Source organism: Lepisma saccharinum, chromosome 5 (genome assembly GCF_977018435.1).
Source record: "Lepisma saccharinum chromosome 5, izLepSacc3.1, whole genome shotgun sequence".
NCBI classification, from domain to species: Eukaryota; Metazoa; Arthropoda; class Insecta; order Zygentoma; family Lepismatidae; genus Lepisma; species Lepisma saccharinum.
The window spans coordinates 29,172,111-29,193,819 of NC_139233.1; the positions used below are offsets into that span (position 1 = coordinate 29,172,111).

Here is a 21,709-nt window from a genome sequence, read left to right on the forward strand (position 1 = left end):
TAGTAGAGGATACTGAGATTTACCAAATTTATTACATGAAATGTGAAAGGACGGAAAATGATTGTGCCATTTCCTTCCCATTCAATGTTCATCGCACTGCATGAAGGAAATAATCAAAGTTGAATTGTTGGACTCTACGTAGCTACTATCAGAATATATTTGCAAATATAAAATATCATACATATATTTTACCTCATCACATTTGGATATTGATACAAGGATGAGAAATTTCCCATTATAAAATTGTAGAAAAAAGTTATTTTCTGAATAACATGATGGCCGGGGGGGGGGGGGTTCTGGCCCCCATAATTCATTTCGGTTGGCCCATGTTGTGTACCCTAGTTTAAATGTCACCGCACGCCACTGATAACAGTACATACCGGTCACCCCTTGGTGTAGTTACCCATGGATGCCCTTGTCCTGGTCTCTGTCGCACATTTCCTGAAACAAGTCCACGGGTATGTCCACGGAAATGACACTTCCAACACACCAAGCGCTCCTGTTACTTGCCTTTGCATCTGTTCTGCTTCCATCCTTCTAAAGGCTTTAAATGCAATACATTCTTGTAAATCATCCTGTGGTGGCATTGTTCATATTGAATAGTCCACTACAGAAGCCCACACACTCTCTCTTACAGTATGCACTACTGGGGTGTTCATGTGGCTGGTTCGTTCCGCGTCTAATCACCTTTTCTGAGTCATGCCTCATGAAGCTGCTGCTGCCCACACTCCAGTGTGGATTGTTACAGCAATGACCATCGAGGGCAAATAAATCATAGTTGCACAGTTTGCTTGGTTGTGTATGCAGTTTGTCTTGGTCCCCAATTTTTTTTTGACCTGTGTATTTTTTAGATCAATGAGAGTAGTAGAGTTGAAATCTTGACATGTCATATGTTACCATGTTATGGCACCATGTCCATGTACTGTTGTGAAAACATTAGTCCTTGCATGCAATTAAACTAACCTAATAAATGGAAGGTCTTGCACCATGGCCGTATGGTCTAAGGAGTCATGCTTTGGGCTCCGGCTACGGGTGCGTGCAAGTTCAAGTCTCCTGGGGAAGCATAACAACTTTTCTCCCGAGATTTCGGCCTGTGTATGGGACAGTAGGCCACCCACTACCATGACGAAATTGGGGAGCTACAAATGAGTAGTGTAATCCAGTCATGAAAACCTACAACAAGGACTGGGGGTTCATCGTGCTGACCACATGTCAACCCTTAACTGGTTGGATGGTCTTCTACCTTGGGTGAATGAGTGAGTAGCAGGAGTGAGGCTGGCAGTTGGTAGGTAGGCACGGGCCCTTAGTGGGTTGTTGTGCCATGGGTTAATAAATGGAAGTATCCTTTTTTGCCCTGGAGAACGGTCACCTGAAATAAGCCATGCAAGCCATAGATTGTAAACCTTATAAAGCTTAGCCCATTGAGATGATTCTTTAGTATATAATTTACCAGGAAACAGGCCAGGATTTATGTACATATTTGGAAGCCAGAAAAGGAACAAAAACTCGAAAAGGGCGGGGGGGGGGCATGCAGGCTTACATTGCAAACACTTGCTACTGACTTATTATGCAAGAAACAAAGACAACACTTATTTACACACACATACAAGACGTCAGGTGTTTATCCATAATTTTCCAGGGGAGGTAAGGGTAAATTTCGAGACAAAATGACCATAAATTGGGCCTTTGTGAAAAGTTTTTGAGGAGCGTTGATGAAATTTTGAGAGGTGGTGGGGATCTATTGATAAACCACTACAAGACGTGATTGCAAATTTCATTACAATCAAGGCACATTTTCCCCCTTAAAAGTGTTGTCAGTTCAAAAAACATTGCTTCAATTTGAAGTTATCATGTTCATGATATAATTAACATATATTATTGTGGCAGAAATGAAATTATATGTGTGAAATATATAATTTTTGATTGACTCTCATTTTCAAGGGAGGGTGCTCTCCCCTTGCCTCCCATCTTGATGTCCATACTAATACTTGTAACAAATTGTATGTATTTCAAAAAAAAAGTTGGAACTTGGGGAGATATTTGGTATACTGGGTTGTTTACAACTTTATTGTTTGTTGATCTGCCATGAGCTGCCCCCGCTCCCTTACAAAGGGGAACCTAACTATATCACAAATACTTTGAAGTAATACTTCATATTTTCATCCCTAAAACATTTGTACACTGCCCCTTCTTAGGCGTTTACTAAGTATTTTCCATCTGGGGGAGGGGATAAGTATAAATGGCCATAAATTGAGTCTTTGGGGAAGATCTTAGGGGGTTGTTGAGGACATTTTTTGGGTATTGGGGGGAGGATTGGGCATGGATAAATCACGCTCTCCTCCCCATGCTAACTGTCCAGGGGGGGATACCCCTAATGAAGTATGGAGTGGTGATATTACCTATATTAACCCCAACTGTACAATGGACTGAAAAATCAAGACAAAATATTTAATAAATTTGTTTCCTATAAGTACAGTGCCTTGAATAATGTAGTGTGGAAAACGGACGGTTTTGGCCTCTCTGGCAGGTTCCACTCAAAGTGATACCGCTAGAGGCGCTGATGTCGGTACAGGTGCATGGCATTCGACTACTTATAATGGAAGTAAATGGAGTTTTTGCAGCAACGTCTGATTCTTTTCCTTGTAACATTTCTTTGTATCAGAAAATTGTTATGATATTTGGTAGAGTAGTCGCGAAAATATTAAAGAACATTCTGAACCGTCGATCATGACCTGTCCTTGAGTTTTTTATTAACAATACGGAAGAAAACATAGGTATGGATTGTTACTCGTAACTCGTAATATGACAATTGCCGCGAGAATTAATATTGTGTATGCATTATCATGAAAGGTTCATTAATATTGTCATTGTCACAAACATTATTTTTATGGAAATTCACAGACAATACTCGTTTATTTTTCAAAGATCTGCTTTACATCCACTCGCGTGTTGTCTAACTTACCGCCCAAAAACTCGCAAGCGTGAAATATGACACTTTTCGTTTCCCGCTTACTGGAAAAATGCAAACAACGCGTTGGTTGAGTTATATTTTCACCATGTCTCGAAGATATGATCGCCACTGTTTTGTGCCTGGTTGTTCTAGTGGATATCGTTCAAGTAAAGAAAAGGGTATTTGTATATTTAGTGTTCCCAAACAAAAAGATAAATTTTATTAGCATACAAAAATAAACTTGTGTACACAATCCAACGTTTGACGTCCAGCTTCAGATTGCGATGTTGCTGCTCGTGTTGCCTTGCACATAAAACGTATTTATGTTACTTTTCTGTGTAAATTAATGCCATTTCGTGACTGCAAATCACTCCACAAATATAACTCTTTCCATCAATTCACTTACCGCCTTTGAAGACAAACTAATCTACACAATATATTCCAAAAACTAACTAAGCCGCATTACTTTCATAACAAAATTAGCATCTGTACGGATCGCACTGCCATCTATGTTGTCATCGTCTCGGGAACCAGTTTCTTGGGTCGTTTTCCACACTACGTTATTCAAGGCGCTGTACTATAAGTATCACAATGCTGATAACACAGTGTCGTGTGCCTGACTCGAAGAGAAAAGAAGGCCACCTTGAGGAGGAGAGAGGGGAGGGGGTTACAGGCACGTTTGAGGTAAGTGGGTGCCACGTTGTTGGAAAGAAAATAGCGGGAACTTTTTTCTGGGGGCAGTCATCTTAAATATCATACATAAATGTATTTTTGGGCTAAAATAACATATTTATCTATTAGTTTTACTTGTTTATATGCAAATTGGAGCAGACTGGTCGACCGGTATGGAGAGGGAATGCCTGTCCCTTACATTCAATGTGGATAATGGAACAGTCCCCACACCTATTGTTTCATAAATACACATTTTGATTGTGGCTAACGAAGTCTTGTCACGTTGCCTTGTGGAGGGACATTGGTTTAGATTTTGTAGGTTCAATCCCAATATCTGAGTAGAAAATGGACTTAAACTTTACTTTTATAAAACTATACAGGGAACCCTGCAATAAGTAATTTGTTTCAATTGTTGTTTTAAGTCCACTTTAGGTACACAAATACTAATTTGGACTGAACCTAAAGTTTAAAGTTGGATCTGAACCACTGTACCATGTGACTTCATGGACATCGAACCCGTGACCCCTTGACTACAAGGCGACGACGTTACCACTACGCCATCGGGGAGGCCCATGCAATAATGAGAACGCCGTACAGTCACCGTCCTTTACATTGGAATGTAGTCAATAGCTAACAACACACTGCCTGCCATGTGGGTACTTAAAAGTTACAAGTGAAGATAACGAGACGCTTGATAAGGCGAGGTCGAGGGAACGACCAATTACAACGAAGACATTTTCAGCCGGCACTTCCTTTTAGATTTACAACAGGCACGATAGCACGCTTCGGTTGGTTGTCTCGCACACATACCAAGAAACTTGACTTGCTTGATAAAGCATACAAGGTTGACAACAAAAGACGAGACTGCCGAGAGGACGAATCTACAAGCGGCATGGGAATACACTGCATTACTGCATTAAAAAAAGTACAAAATTTTGTACTTCGGAACATCTCTGATTAACTGATAATTTTCGCAAGTATCTCTGATTAACTGATAATTTTCGCAAGTCTAGGTTTGCGAGAGATTCACTTTATTATGCTCAGTCAGATGGATCAATCGGTACTAGACCTACAGTTTAAAATGTGCCTCCATCTGGTATCGAACTTTGGACTCCTCGATTACAAGGCGACAGCATTAGCCCCTATGCTATCGGGAAGGCCCTATTTCCAAAAGCATGCTCACTAGTCCTATATTTCTTTCGGACGTTACTTGCCTTTATACATCGTTGATTTATGACAAATAATACCCTTTTAGATAGTCTGGTCATTGTTACGAGACTAAGCAAAAAGCAAGGTTTAGAATATAACCGTTATCACCTTGAATCGCTGCCACAAACACTGCAAGTGCAATGCTTTATCAGCTACGTTTACAACACGTTCTGAAACGCTTGCCGGAATCATGGCAGCGGGCGTGATTTCGCGCAATGAACTGTAGGGGAAGTTGTTCGCTGAATATCATCCATTGTTCATTACCATGTTCATGCACTTTTGTTTCAATTCTCGAAGCTCTCATTGAATAAAACAAACTCCAAACAAGATAGTGGCAATGTCTGCACCAGCATACGTAAAGCTTCCATTCCTTAAAATTACGTAGGATGCAAGAGAAAAATTAATGAAAATAATCATGGACAATTTGCCGAACAATACTTGTGCATTCCACTGTACTATAAGGTCGATCAACCCCGGGGAAATGTTCATTCATTTTATGTAATAAACAAAAAGTTTATCTTTATGACAGGTGATAAAAAGTAAATCAGTACTCCACCTGAATCACTGAACAAGCTTGAACTTAACGAAAATATTGTTTTCGTTTTGGCAAGTTATTTAGCAAATATTTTATTTCTCACTCTGCTGGTAATAGTACTCACGTCCATTTTTTAAAAAAATTGGAAACTGGAAAAATCTGAACGTTTTCGGTGTTTTGATTAAATGATTACGAAATTTTAAAATACGTATATTCTCGATATTAATTCATAATGTCAATTTAAAAATAATACTTCGACGTGGAGTTATATTTCTAAAGCTCTTGTAATATTGTTTTAGTAAACATTTATGGATTCTGAACGGCGTAATAATTATACTCAATATACAAAAACCTACTACATAACAACACATTGTAAATTATTCAATAGAACAAAAAAAAAGTAAAGTTCTCCCCTGTGCATAGCACCACGCCATGAAGGCGTATAGGGGTGTGGGGGTAACGCCCCACACTTTCTTGATCCGGTCGGTGAGTGGGGGTGATGTGATCAGCATCACGCCCCTGACCGCCTTTACCCCCCCCCCCAGGGTTTCCCCCAGGTACCCATGTTATTCGACGCTGGGTGGGCGTTCGAATAAGGCCAAATCCAGAACTCTGACAAACAGGAGACGAGCTTTGTGTAGAAGACATTGAGAGACAAATTGTTTGGCTACGGATTCTGTGCTGGTTTGCAGTGGCTCTCGAATATTGATTGATTGTATTGTTGTTTTAAGTCCACTTTATGCACAGAAAGGCTAATCGGGACTGGGCCTACAGTTTAAAGTGGGATCCGAACCACTGTTCTATGTGCCTCCACCGGGTATCGTATCGAACCCAGGATACCCTGATTAGAAGGCGACGACGTTACACTCGAATATTGAAAAAGGGAGGCTAAACAAATACATTTTCGTACACCCAACAAAGAAGCCCGGTTCGTCCAGGAGTCCGATAAAGACCATACCACATGCAGAGAACAAATATTTGTTAAGGTACTTGTCCCCATATTAGGGGAAGGTCATGTACGTAAATTGGGATGGGAAGTCGAATCAATTGAAATTAAGAAACATTTCATGCAAGGTTAAGATTTTTTGTAAAAAAAATCCTAAAAAAAAATAAAATGAATTGAGTTGAATTGAATTGAATCGTTGTTTTAAGTCCATTTTATGCACAGTTAGGCTAACCGGGACTGGACCCTCAGTTTAAAGTGGGATCCGAACCACTGTGCAATGTGCCTTCACCAGGAAAAGAGAAAATGATTATTCAAGTATGTAACAGAAAGTTCGTTAATTATTGATTGATTTAGTTTATTATATTTCGCTCTTCTGCCACTTTTAGCTAATGTAGATGACGAGGATGAGTGATATGATGAATCTGATGAAGGGACACGCACAAAGAACACCCAAGCCCAAGACGAATTCGTAGCAGGCTGTACTAACAACTCCGCCACGGAGTTTGGCCTGACTTAATTAGAATTCGATCAGAACAATGAGAGTCAAAATTGCATTAGATCGAAAAACTAAACTGAGTTATAGAATTCATGAACCAGACTAGAGTTTATCTTTTCATATTCTATCAATTCAAGTAATGAATGGTTTCCTGATTTTTTTTTAAAAAAAAAATCCAATGATATTTTCTTGTAAGGTTACACAAGATAAACTTTATGACAAATTTTCCCCTAATCAAATATTTTTCTTGAACATTGTGTTCTAAAGTTAATAACAAAATTTAATAACCATGCATTTCGGTATATTAAATGTGCGAAATGTAAACAAGTAAAGAAAACAGTTGCCTTGGATTTTCATTTTTGTAGTGACTCGAGCAGAAATTTCTCCAATATTATAACAATAATAAATTGACATTAAATATTAATTTATAAAACTTGTATTATTTCATTTTATTTTTTGGTCTGACCAACCCTTTAAAAAAAAATCTGGGGATGGGTACAGATACCTCGAATCCTGACGATGATGCATCATATCCTTCACACTCTCTCGAACTTTGCCCAAAACCGTGAAAGCACATTACGAAGACTCTGCGGGTCAAAAATGTTGAGTAATCAATTAATTAATACATAGGCGTGCCCATTGTTTAAACGGAAGATTCTCGACCTTTGGTGTTGAGGAAACCAATGATTATTGTATTTCATGTGGGCGAGTCCTGTACGGCAGATTGCGAGAAGTCGATGTATCTGAAAGGGTTGACGTCATGGAAGTTGTGTTGCAGGGGAGGTTCAAGATACAATTTTTACCCGGGGAGGTGGATTTTTGGCGCTCCTCTACTTTCCACGGTCCTCCAAACATTATCATATTACGGTATTTAAAAATACTTTAAGTGTTACTGTTAAAGAACACGATTATTGCAGTTAGTTATGTGTTTATTTAATACCTACATAATGACATCAAAATAACAGTAATGTCTTAGCTTAAATTGCTACACGATATTACAATATACAACACTGCATAATGTTATGCAGCAGTAACTTCATTCCCTCTTAAAACTGTACGTCCAGTCCCATTAGCATTTATATATATAAAGTGAACGTAAAAATAAGTTCAAACAAACAGCCTCGCTTACGTAATCAGAAACAAGGACAGTCGCCCGGCCCTTAAGCCGCCCCTGTTGTGTTACTATAAAACTAACATTCGCGAACACCTAGGTATTTTTTAGATTTTGTTTTGCCTGTCACTGTCAAGGGTTAAAAAAAGATGAAAAAAGGTCAGCGTTAAATGGCTCTTGATTACAATTTTTATGCCCCCATTCCCCCTCCCACTCATAGTTAAACGTACTCTGTGGAAATTCCAAGACCCTCTACTTCGTTTTTTCGTTTGCAATTTGTCATTACTCTTCTACTATAATGGCACAGATTTTCTTCCGTGAATCGCATACGTCATCGAGGCATTCGCATCACGTGACCGACAACGTCAATTCCGTCGAATATTGACGGTCATTCGAATTGTATTAGCTAACAAAGAACTGTATATTGTGAATAGTGGTTTTCTTTACTCGTCCACCTCCCCCCTTCTTTCTCTCTCCCCAAGTATGTTGCTGACAAAATCGAGGAATACATGAACCCTTGCTATCAAGTTCAAGGCATAGCAGATAATGTTAATTTTAAAAGTTCTAATTGCGATTTTAACTATACTGTAGCAGGAGCTAAAAAGAAAAGGAAAAAAAAAAAAACTCGTAGCATTATGAGACAGCATGACCTTGGGATAGCAGGCCTTGAGAACGGAAAAACAGAAGCTTTCCAACGTGTTTAGCACAGTGGCGCATCCATAGGGGTTTTTGGTTCGAATCCCGGCTTGGAATGGATGTTTGCGAGTGTCCATTCATAAATTTCATCATATCTTCACTCATCCCCATCTTTGCAAATTAGCCAAAAGTGGCACAAAAGCGAAGTAAAATAAATATCAAATCAATAATAACAATAATAATGTTATAATAATAACATTACTATTAGCATTATTATTAAAATTATTATTATTATTGGTACGTTTATCCTGGTACTTGCCCACCAAACAAAAATTCGTGGTTGTGCCTCTGGTTTTGCGTCTGCAAAAAAATGCGTTCTTTTCTGGAAATAATTGACGAGTACATTCTTGGGATTGTAATGTATTTCTCACAAACAACGATGAAATCGAAGAGAACGTTAAGTGTTGCAAGAGATTTTTACACTATAGAAAATAAAAATTAAAAACTCAAACATTCTCAGTTTTTCAAGTCTGCCAAATTTTGCAATTTCGCTCGCAATGAAACGGCACCAAGTTTTCAAAAATAAATTAATTCATTGTCAACAATGCCAACAGAGTTAGGTACTCAATAAAATAACGCGTTACATTTACCGTTACTATGCCATGCAATAATGACATTAACTGGTTATACAACTATCACATCCATTATTTCTTGTGAATATTAACAAAGCCTCTTTCATCCTAGAAAATAAATCCTCTAGTTCCGAATTTATCGCGGTAAGGCGAGTAAATTAACATGATTTGCTTTCAGCGCCTTAATGTTGTAAAAGATGATAAGCAAGGGGTGATGATGTTTGTGTGTGTGTGGTGAGATGCATTGGTTACCTAAAGTCCAGTTCGCCCACCCTACCAAAATGTAATTTTGTAAAATTATTGAACGAGATGAAAGCAGTTAATCTGGACGCTGTAAAACAGGGACCTGTAACGTAACCCAACTTGTAACGCTGTCAAGTTACGAACGGAACTATCGATATGCGTTACAATGGCATTGGCGTTCCACACAGTACCGGACAGATTGGACCTACTTACAACCTGGGTAAATTAGGCGTACCGTTACTCAACGACCCATTCGCTTCAGGTACTGAGTGGAACGGGTCTCGGATGGAACGGGTACGATCGTACCCGTACATACTGTACCTGAACGGTGGCTACCGGGTACGAAATGGAACCACAAGTTGGTAACCTGTACTGAAGCACTATGACCAGCGCTTGTTATTAAAATACCGGTACGTGGACAGAAATGGATGAAGCGGGTAACATTTGTAACAGGAACTTACAGTACGTATCATAACAGTTTACTGTCAATCAAAATTCCACAGCAGAAAATGGAATACCGATAAATATACACTTCTTTGTTTAAAATATTATTATCATAACTTTAGAAAAAAGTAATTCGTGATCTTTCTGGATTTTATTTATCCGAAAAATATGTATAAATGCTATCTAGTTTATCTTTCATTAATTTGTTAATAATGGTATCAGCTATGCAAAAATTTTGAAGACCGTCACTCTGGCAAACTATTAACAATAGAAACAATTAGTTTCAACAAGCTCATGCATATTATACTAATTACAACGACCTGCGCAGAAGGTCGATATTCGTCATTCAGGCAACCTGTTACTAGGAGGCATGTGCAGTAGGCCCCATTACTTTTAAAATAGGTAGAGAAGTGAAATTGAGTTTGAAGGTAAATTATGCTAATTAGAGCACGGCAAATCAACATGATTGTGGAAAATCGGAAGTTGATGGACGCCATATTGAAAAATGTTACTTCTTAAGATATAGAAGTGAAACTCGGTTCAACGGTAGCTTATACTAATTAAAGCATGGCAAATAAACATGATTGTGGAAAACCGGAAGTCGATGGACGCCATATTGAAAAATTTTACCTTTTAAGATATAGAAGTGAAATTCGGTTTGATGGTAGCTTATGTGAATTAGAGCATGGCAAATCAACGTGATTCCGGAAAACCGGAAGTTGGTGGACGCCATATTGAAAAACGTTACTTCTTAAGATAGAGAAGTGAAATTCGGCTTGAAGGTAGCTGATGGGAATTAGAGCATGGCAAATCAACATGATTGTGGAAAACCGGAAGTTGATGGACGCCATATTGAAAAATGTTACTTCTTAAGATATAGAAGTGAAATTCGGTTTGAAGGTAGCTTATGGGAATTAGAGCATGGCAAATCAACGTGATTCCGGAAAACCGGAAGTTAATGGACGCCATATTGAAAAATGTTACTTCTTATGATAGAGAAGTGAAATTCGGTTTGGTGGTAGATCTTGCTAATTAGTGCATGTTAAATCAACATGATTGTGGAAAACCGGATGTTGATGGACGCCATATTGAAAAATGTTACTTCTTAAGATAGAGAAGTGAAATTCGGCTTGAAGGTAGCTTATGGGAATTAGAGCATGGCAAATCAACGTGATTCCGGAAAACCGGAAGTTGGTGGACGCCATATTGAAAAATGTTACTTCTTAAGATAGAGAAGTGAAATTCGGCTTGAAGGTAGCTGATGGGAATTAGAGCATGGCAAATCAACATGATTGTGGAAAACCGGAAGTTGATGGACGCCATATTGAAAAACGTTACTTCTTAAGATAGAGAAGTGAAATTCGGCTTGAAGGTAGCTTATGGGAATTAGAGCATGGCAAATCAACATGATTGTGGAAAACCGGAAGTTGATGGACGCCATATTGAAATACGTTAATTCTTAAGGTGGAGGAGTGAAATTCGGTTTGATGGTAGCTTATGGGAATTAGAGCCTGGCAAATCAACATAATTCTGGAAAACCTGATGTTGATGGATGTCATATTTAAAAACGTTATTTCTTCAAATAGAGGACTAAAATTCGGTTTTATGATATTATGGATATTACTGCATTTGAAATCAACATGATTAGGGAAAACCGAATGTTAACGGAAAAAAATGACTTCAATATTCCTCTTTCCTTTGGTGGTTGCTGCTGTTAATTAGAACATGGTGAATTTATATGATATTATAAAACCGAAAGTCGATAGACGGCATAATGAAAAATGCATTTTATTAAGATGAAGAAGTGAAATTCGGTTAGATTATTGCGCTTGCTAATTCGAACATGGACAATGCATATGCTGTCTGTAAAACTGGAAGGTGATAGACGCCATGTTGAAAAAGAAATACATTTGAGTGTCGATTTAGTTTTTATTTATTAAAAATTAAATATGAATTCCATCAAACTCAGGTTTTCCAGAATCATGTTCATTTGTCATGCTCTAATTCCCATAAGTTAGTACCATTAAACCGAATTTCACTCGTATATCTTAAGAAATAGCATTTTTCAATATGGCGTTCATCAACTTCCGGTTTTCTACAATCATGTTGATTTAACATGCACTAATTAGCAAGATCTACCACCAAACCGAATTTCACTTCTCTATCTTAAGAAGTAACGTTTTTCAATATGGCGTCCATGAACTTCCGGTTTTCCACAATCATGTTGATTTGCCATACACGAATTAGCATATGCTACCGTCAAACCGAATTTCACATGTCTTTCTTTAAAAGTAACATTTTTCAATATGGCGTCCATCAACTTCCGCGTTTCCACAATCATGTTGATTTGTTATGGTCTAATTCCCATAAGCTACCACCAAATCGAATTTCACTTCTCTATCTTAAGAAGTAACGTTTTTCAATATGGCGTCCATGAACTTCCAGTTTTCCACAATCATGTCAATTTGCCATGCTCTAATTCACATAAGCTACCGTCAAACCGAATTTCACTTCTCTATCTTAAGAAGTAACATTTTTCAATATGGTGTCCATCAACTTCCGGTTTTCCACAATCATGTTGATTTAGCATGCACTAATTAGCAAGATCTACCACCAAACCGAATTTCACTTCTCTATCATAAGAAGTAACATTTTTCAATATGGCGTCCACCAACTTCCGGTTTTCCGCAATCATGTTGATTTGCCATACACGAATTAGCATATGCTACCACCAAATCGAATTTCACTTCTCTATCTTAAGAAGTAACGTTTTTCAATATGGCGTCCATCAACTTCCGGTTTTCCACAATCATGTTGATTTAACATGCACTAATTAGCAAGATCTACTACCAAACCGAATTTCACTTCTCTATCTTAAGAAGTGACATTTTTCAATATGGCGTCTAATTTCTAGTTTTACCAAAATCATTTTGATTGGCAATGCCAGGTCAACCCGAATTTCAGATCTGTAACTTAGATGGTAACATTTCTCAATATGGCGTACATTAACTTTCCCTTTTTTCCACATGTATTATTAGTTAGTAATATTCTAATTACATAAACTATCATCATGTCGAACTTTCAGTATCTTGCTTGAAAATATTTTTTTTAAATATGTTCACCTTGCACCCAATATTACGTGTATTGGTTATATAAAAGTAACATTATTAATAACAAATCTCACGATTCCATATTTATTTATATATATACAATTTATATTTTATTGCCTACAACCTCAATTAATATTAGTTCTTATCGATTTTTCAAGAATTCAACAATGAAAGTTTTAAAATGAAGAGTTACGTGACATATATTTTCTGATCCATTCAATACCCATTTGATTTGTTGAAAATAGGTTTTGTTACAATTGTACCCGATCCTAAAGTTCAGATATACCCATCATGAATTTGTACCGGTATGATTCTAAGGAGAGGTACGTACCGTAACGGAACCGGCATTCAGATAAGGAACAAGTTCCATGCTTTCTGGTACGGGTATTTTAACGTTCCACTCTGTGTACCCAAAGCTGTCGTCCCCGAAGCACTCTCGGGTACGAACGGAACGGTATAGCAGAAGCGTTACTGTTCGCCTTACCAAGAGTTTCTGGTATTTTCCTTGGAACGGTCCACAGCACTTGGGCCGGTACGCGGTACCCGGTACGGAAATAACGCGGAACGGTGACAAATACCAATGAATTGCGTTACGTTACAGGTCCCTGCTGTAAAATAAATTTGATTTAAAAATAGAAGTAGTCTACAATAATACTGTAATTTTTAATAATTTGCAATTCCATACGAGGGTCACTATTTATATTTTGAGCCTAACAATGAAATGAAAAAACAGGAATTTGGCATTGAAAATCGTTGTCCACGCAATTTATTCTTGACATTCGGGAACAAGAAGAAGTCATTAGGTGCCAAATCAGGACTGTACGGCGGATGACCCATCAATTCGATTTTTTGACTGTTCATAAAGTCGGTTGTTAGACGAGATGTGTGACAGCTGGCATTGTCTTGATGAAGAATGATCCGACGGCGTTTGTTTGTTTTCCGTATTTGACCGAAGACCTCTGGCAAACAAATTGTTGTGTACCATTCAGAGTTGACCGTTCTACGTTCCTCTAAAGGCACAGTTGCCACATGACTAGTTTTCCCGAAAAAACAGGCGACCATTTGTTTCGATGTGCTTCGAGCGCGAACAACTTTTGTTGAATTGGGTTCATCTTGAAACACCCATACAGTCGACTGCTCTTTACGTTCCGGCTCATATGCATATATCCATGATTCGTCACCGGTTACAATCTTATATACGTCTTTTGAAGCACCACGATTGTATTTATTGAGCATTTGTTTGAACCAATTGACGCGAGCGTCTCTTTGAGTTTTTGTCAAATTGTGTGGGATCCAACGAGAACGTACCTTTCTCACAGCTAAATGATCATGTAATATTTTATATATGCTGGTGGAACTAATGCCTATGGTTGCCTCAATCTCACAGTATGTCACATGACGATCTTGCAGTATTAGGTTTTGCACAGCATCAATGTTTTCTTGAACAACAACTGATTTTGGACGACCTTCGCGAATCTCGTCGGTGAGCGAATGGCGGCCACGATTAAATTCGTTATACCAGCGTTTCACAGTGGCAAAGGATGGGGCTTCATCGCCAAATGTGGAAGTAAGTTGATCGATGCACTCTCGTCTTGATAATCCACGTCGAAAATCGTAAAAAATCATCGCACGAAAATGTTCGAGTTAATTCCATTTTATTGTTGTCGCGCAATCTCCAAGGCAACATAAACAACACAAATGAAGCTATTGACAAAACATTTGAAGTACGTTATGGTCAATAATGCCAGACGATTCCGTGCAAACGTCAAATCGCGCCTAACTTCAATCAGTGTTGCCAAGGCTCAAAATATAAATAGTGACCCTCGTACTTTAGTTAGTTTTAGTATCTTTTCCATATTTCTCTGTGACACACAGCTTTAATTAGTTAATTATAATTTGTAATTATTCATAGAGTTAGATCTATATCATGTGAAAAGTAATCGAACCCAGAATGTAATTAGAATGTAATACATTGTCAATGCAATATTTGAATTTATACGATTTGTTTTTACTCCAAGCTTCCTATTGTATGATAAATTCTTATTTGGATCACGTAATAGGCTAACAATGCGAATATCAACTTCAGCAGCCATCAGACAGTTTGGTGCCACCACAGTCTCTACGTGTTTTTGCGAATGTATTTTAAGTACAGTGGGTTGCATAAGTATTGTTCGGCAAATTGTCCATGATTATTTTCATTTAACTTTTTTCTTGCATTCTACGTGTTTTTAAGGAGTGTGCCTTTACGTATGACGCTGCAGAGGTTATGAGCAGCTTGTGTGGTGCTTTGTTGCAATTCTTCGAGGCTCTTCTTGCATAAAACAAAGAGAATAAACATGGTGATGGGACAATTTGCTTGGTAATACTTATGTTTTCCACTCTATAGGCTACTAAGCAGGTGGCAGGGAAGGGTTTCACATTCAGTCGCAGCTTTAAATACTAAGAACTCGGAAAGCACAGAAATAGGAAATCCAATTAGAATATTTGTATGTTGGTTAACAAACAAACATACACGCAACGTGGATCATCTGCAATCTGCAGCAGTGCGTAACCTCACTGACCCAAGTCAAGGACATTTAAGCACACAAAAAAAGAGAGAGAGAGAACGTGTGACGTAACAAGAAAACTCCCATGATTCATAGCACTATCTTATGCACGTGCCGGCTTTCATGGCCAGGCCAAGAGGTGGACGAGTCAATCACTCACTCAAACCAGCGGCGATGCGTTTTGTTGGTGACAAGGGCATATTTAGGGGGTCCAAGGGGTCCGGAACCCCCGAAAGACTTATTAAGTACTAAAATTAAATAATGAAATAAAATAATTACAATTATATAATCCAAATATACTTGTTGTTTAATCGAGGGTTATTTATTTCTTATTGAAAGGCAAGGATTATATTGGGATCATACGACTTTGAATGACTTTAATTACTACTTATAATAATATGCATAAAATATTACCAGGAACTTTACATTTCGTCAACTGGATCTAACAACCTTTTTTGATATTCAATAAATATCCAATTCTTTATCTATTCGACATTAATTTCCTTACCAGGGCTTTAATTTTTTTTTACAAATGTTGCCGACCTTAACTATACGTAGATAGATAATGAATACATGCTGTTATATTACTATCTTTATACCATTTTGTAACCTATTCATGTAATAAAATATATTAATTTGAATATTTTAATTAATATAATTATAATTATTTTAATTTAAACATTATTGTTGTTCTTCTTCTTATTATTATTATTTGGAGACATTTGGTTTGGAACCCCCCGGAATATATTTCCAGATACGCGCCTGGTTGGTGGATGTTATAATTCCCATGTTGGCTCAGCTTTCTCTCCGAAACACGCAAGATATGAGAAAATATGGGAAACTGTAGCACTGGCCACAAAAATGGCCTCTTTGGGTCATAGCACACTTGCTAAATTCTTTCGCACGCACGCTCTACTGGCCAGGAGAATACAAAAGTAAAAATATCACAACAAATATAATAATAGATAATAGCATGACAAATTATTGAGTGGGCTCGGGCCCCACGAGCCCATATAAGTTGATGCCACTGATGTATTGAATTCGGTTGTTTTTTCCTGGTTCGTGTTAGCGTCAAAGTCACGACTAAACCAGGCGGATACTTACAGCTTTTTGACGATCTGGTAATATGAATTTTGTAATCATGTGATTTATAGATTTATATTAAGAGTGGTGTATCAAACACTCAAAAATTAATAAAGCAGAAAGCTGTAAAACATGGTGGCGTCTTTGCCTCTAGTAAGCATGGGACATGTTTTTTTTCTGAATCAGCTTTTTCAATAATTCATAGCTTATTTTTCTCGAACCTTCACATAATTTCATCCAAGATTTAGGGGGAGTGGTAGGCCCCTATTGGTCGGCGACCCACAGGTTAAGAACCAATAATATATTTCCCCTAAACGCCAACAATTTGCAACCAGGGATGCAGTTACCAGAGAAGGGGAATTCTGCACACATGGTCATCCGCAGGATTTTTTCCAGGGAGGGGCAAGCAAGGTAATATTTTTCAGGGAAGGCGGCAAAGGAGGCATATTTTCCTCCATAATAGTGATGTCCCCTCAAAAATCACTGTTTCAGTCTGAAATTCATGTTCCTTCAACGCCCTTGTAATAATTAACAACATAAATTACTGTGACAAATGAAATTATGTGTGAAATATATAGTTTTTAGGTGGACATTCGTTTTCCAGGGGGAGCGTGGCCCCCTCAAGTCCCCCTTCCAGCCGTTTATGCCTGCATACAATTCCATTGTGGGTTTATCAGCTCAGTACTGCCATCGTGTTTTCTTGTCCCCAACCGATATTGCACTTTCAATGGCATAATGTAATTGCCGCTGCCGCTTCGCAGGGCTCATGTCATGAAATTCACGCAAATGCTACTGGTTCACGACACAACATATGCAAGAATCACGTTCACAGAACGATCAGAAAAGAACTAATGGTCAAGTAGCAATCATAATTTAACCTGGGTTTAACTACTATAATTATGCTGTGTGTGTGTGTGTGTGTGTGTGAGAGAGAGAGAGAGAGAGAGAGAGAGAGAGAGAAAGAAAGAAGGAATGCACCAGCTGTGCACTGTAACGTACAGTCACAGACACTTCTGGGTTGTAACAATCCCATTGAAAGTCAGCGTGGTCGGTACAACCCAAAAGTGCCCGTGACTGTACAACGAGGAAGAGTTGCCATTCGGAATTTTACAGGGCGTGAGATTGCAGTTGGCACAGCTCCAAGACTCAGTTGCGACATCATGCGGATATCTTTTGAATGACGATACGTGCACAGAGCCCGGAACTGTAGCCGCTATGGAATAAACCAGACGCCCACGCCTTAGCTCTGTTATATTTATTTTTTGAACGTTGCAAATTGCTACTGAACAGTCAGTGGGAACCTAGGACAAGATGTGGTGTAAATTGTTTGCTTATCAAAGGAGGATAACCCCCTCTCTCTTGGGAAAACCTCCTCGATACGTGCAATTCTTTATGCAAAAGAACTTGGTTTAAGGTTGGCAGCGTCTGGGTCTCGTCTCAGTAGTGCTTGAACTGGAGATTCTTAGCTGGGGGCGGGATTTTTTTTGCAGGGACAGCGCTACAGGGGTGGGGGCAGGTCTCAGTCCACCCTGTAAGCCCCCTGGATTTTTGTAACACGGCGGATGCATTTCGATCGAAAACTTAAAAAGTAGAAGTTTACATTTTCCATTATAACTTACATTGGGGCCAGTACAACGTTCAAGTGTACATTTTGTAGTTCGGTTAGATCGCAAGGCATCACGATGTGTTGTAAAATCAAAGGGGGCAGCTACAGATATGCCTGGATAACAGTGGCCACTGATCATTTATTTGATACCAAGTAATTGGCCAGTCGAGTCGCCAAACTTGCTACGAAATCTGCTGCCTGTCTGGTAGGTGGACGTATTCAGTGGCTGTGAGCCTCACGGTGAGGTTGTTCTTTGATTGTTGGCATACACTGCTAAATGTGTACAATTATTAGTCTCTATAAATCATATCACTATATTTCGGAATAGGTCTAACATGTGTGACAAATTAGTTTTATGTGAATAAGTTCAAAATCTAAAGAAGCGTTATGTTTATTTTCTTTTTGTTAGTTCCTCATTCGAGTGTTAGCGATGTTTTCTCATTGGTTTCATCGTTATATCTAACCTTATAGCTGCAAATATTCGAGGGGGAGAAATACGATCATAAATAATCAAAGAGTACACCAACTACCTAATTCTTAAATGCTAAGAATGGTAAAGATTAAAATTGAGCTCCCAGCCCTTGTAGTCTAGCGATAAACCTGATATCAAGAGGTCTAGGCTTCGATCCTAGGTAGAGGTAACATGTCATTAAGTGGTTCGGATTTGACTAGAAACTGTACTTCTCTTCCCGATTAGCCCCTGTGTATAGCCTATAGTGAACCTTAATATAAATTCGAATCAACTAATCATTGCAATACGGTGCGAAAATCAGCTCGATTGGGCAATTTTATTGCCCACAGCCCTACATGTTAATTATCATTTGTGACGTTAGAAAATAATTTATGCAGTACCATCATATGGTATCCGTGCAGCAGAATCAATCTTTGATCCAATTCTGATCAGTATCTATACATAATATATTCTGAAATAAAATTACAATCTTCAGGAGTTATTTTCACTAATCAAAATGCCCAGTGTAAGAGCTGAAACTAGGCATTACTTCTATGTCAATGTATTGGTCTCCTAGTGGAGGTGAATTTGTAGTGAGAATATGTTTGTTCCTTGAGAGTGGCACTTCCTAAGTGAACGGTATTTCTCACATCCTCCCCATTTTTAGCCCTAAGTTCTGATTTCCAGTTGTTGAACACGAAAACGTAAGATATTTCATCATGGCAGAGAAAATAGTAACACATTTTCTATTCAAGGGTGGTGTCGTCCTTGCTGTTGTGATTTGGACAGTTTAGACTTATAGCACACTATGAGGCAGCACCTCCTTGCAATGGTTGAAACATTCAAAACTGCCTTTTACGAACTTTATAAGCTTTGTGTTTTTGAAATGGGCATACCCCCATCAACGGCTGCTTGCGGCAAATAGTGTTTCCTTCGTAATGGAATTTGCAATCAGAGGTTGAGTGCTCCATATATTTTCTCTCTTTGAGAAAGAGCTTGCAAAATCTTTGGATTTAAACAAGGTTGTAGCTGCTCATAACAGACGTATCTTATCGTAGTTTCTTGCTGTGGTTCATATTCTCATTAGCAAAAAAGTACTCAAACTCTTTACATAGAAATAGTTTTACGTGTACATTTAACGTATATCCGGCCTCCCCGATGGCGCAGTGGTGCGTCGTCGCCTTGTAATCAAGGGGTCCCGGGTTCGATACCCGGTGGAGGCACACAGTGGTTCGGATCTCACTTTAAACTGTAGGTGCAGTCCCGATTAGCCCTACTGTGCATAAAGGGGCTTAAAAAGCCGAATCAATCAATCATTAACGTATATCCAGATATTTGTAGTTTGATGGTTTATTTTGTACTGTTCATATGAATAGTAATTAGTAAGTCTGTGATATTATTCCACTCAATAATGGCCTTTGGAAGAGAAAACAATATAATTATTGCATTTTATTTTATATGAAAGATTTGTGCCTAAAAGTACTTTTGTGTATAATGGAACAAAATGCAGTGATTTATCTTTGGATCTGACTAAAATATGTCACTGATAAATTATACCGTAGAAAAGTGTTACTTAAATACATTTTACCCAGTATAAGTTAGCCCTACGATAGTGCGACACTACCACTGCCCCATCGGGGAACAAATGTTGAGTCACATGCAATGGCAAGTAGTGATAAAATAACAACATTTGCAAGAATAATATCAACTGGTTCATTCATTATGGCGAGTATTTGGTTCAAGATATTGCCTAAATTTGGCTTTCGTTCGATGCTAAAACGTAACGAAATCAACCAAAAAAGGTAACTTAATTTCATTACTAATTACTGCCTGGAGTAACTAATTTAATTACTAATTTTAAAAATTAAATGGTTATAGTTACAATTACTCGAAAAAGTAACTGTTACTTTAATTAGTTACTTCTAAACACCGTAAACGACAGATGATTGACCAAACAATGATTCTACGGCTCCAATGGCTTCGTGGCATGTTACGCTAGCCACTCCACCACAGAAAAAAAAATCAGGTTGAAAGTATAATACGTATAACTGAAAAACCAACATGTAGACACCACCAACATTTTACGTATAGTTTTTTGCAGGAAAAAAGAGCATGTAATTCAACAAAGGTCGAGTAACAATAAGAACAATCGTAAAACCAATATTTGGTACTAAACTTTGGTTCGGAAATGTAAACACTTGCTTATATTCTGTGATAAATCTATTGGTCGTTGCACCAAGTTTGTGTGTTTAGTTTCGAAAGTCTTATCGCACATGAAGATTTCAGCTGATGTCAAAGGCCTCGCCAACATGCACTATTTCATCCTCCACCACAGCATAAGTCTGCCAAACATTCATTACTTACATAGGTTATTCATTTCAGTTGTATTTGGTTTAGCAATTGATGGGCAAGTTATCAAATCGACAATTCTCGCAAAGAGACTTTGTGAAACAAATGTATTTGCTGTTGAAAAAGAAATCTTAATAATGTTTGTTTTAGTATCCTACAAACCTTTAGTCTATAAACAGGCAGCGTGGTTATTACAACAAGAAAAATCTACGTTAGTTTTGTTTCAATACGTATTGTTACTTTGCTGTATCTACTCGAACATTAAGTCGAGACTCGGGACAGGTGATGAGGCATTTGACTGTTACGCGGGAACTCGGGTGTGATTCCCGCCAAATGAGTAGGCTCTTATCAACGGGAACCAGGAAATGGTCTTATTTAGAAAGGCAGTGGCGATGAAAAATGTCAATAAGAGTTGAAATTACTACTTTCAGCCGACATTATTGTTAAACAATCTGATAAACAACGTTTTTTCCTGTGCTTGTATGAATGGAAGCAGCAAGAAAACGGTTTTACGAAAATGATAACATATATTACATTCCTAGGAGGGAACAACAAGCAGCTAAACAACAACTTATATGAATGAAGCGATAACTGCGCCATCCACATTGTCAAGGTGAAGGCAAGGCAAGCATTTGCAGCTGAACGAAAATATTTGAAGGGAAAGTTTTTTACATTGCACTTGCAGAGAGG

General features: G+C 38.2%; 1 protein-coding gene across 9 annotated transcripts in view; it reads right to left on the reverse strand.

Annotated features, from left to right (window-relative positions):
- The window catches only part of LOC145987735 (peptidoglycan-recognition protein SB1-like), a 114,007-nt gene that overhangs the window by 65,515 nt on the left and 26,783 nt on the right, over positions 1-21,709 (reverse strand). The gene's annotated exons all lie outside the window — the stretch shown is intronic.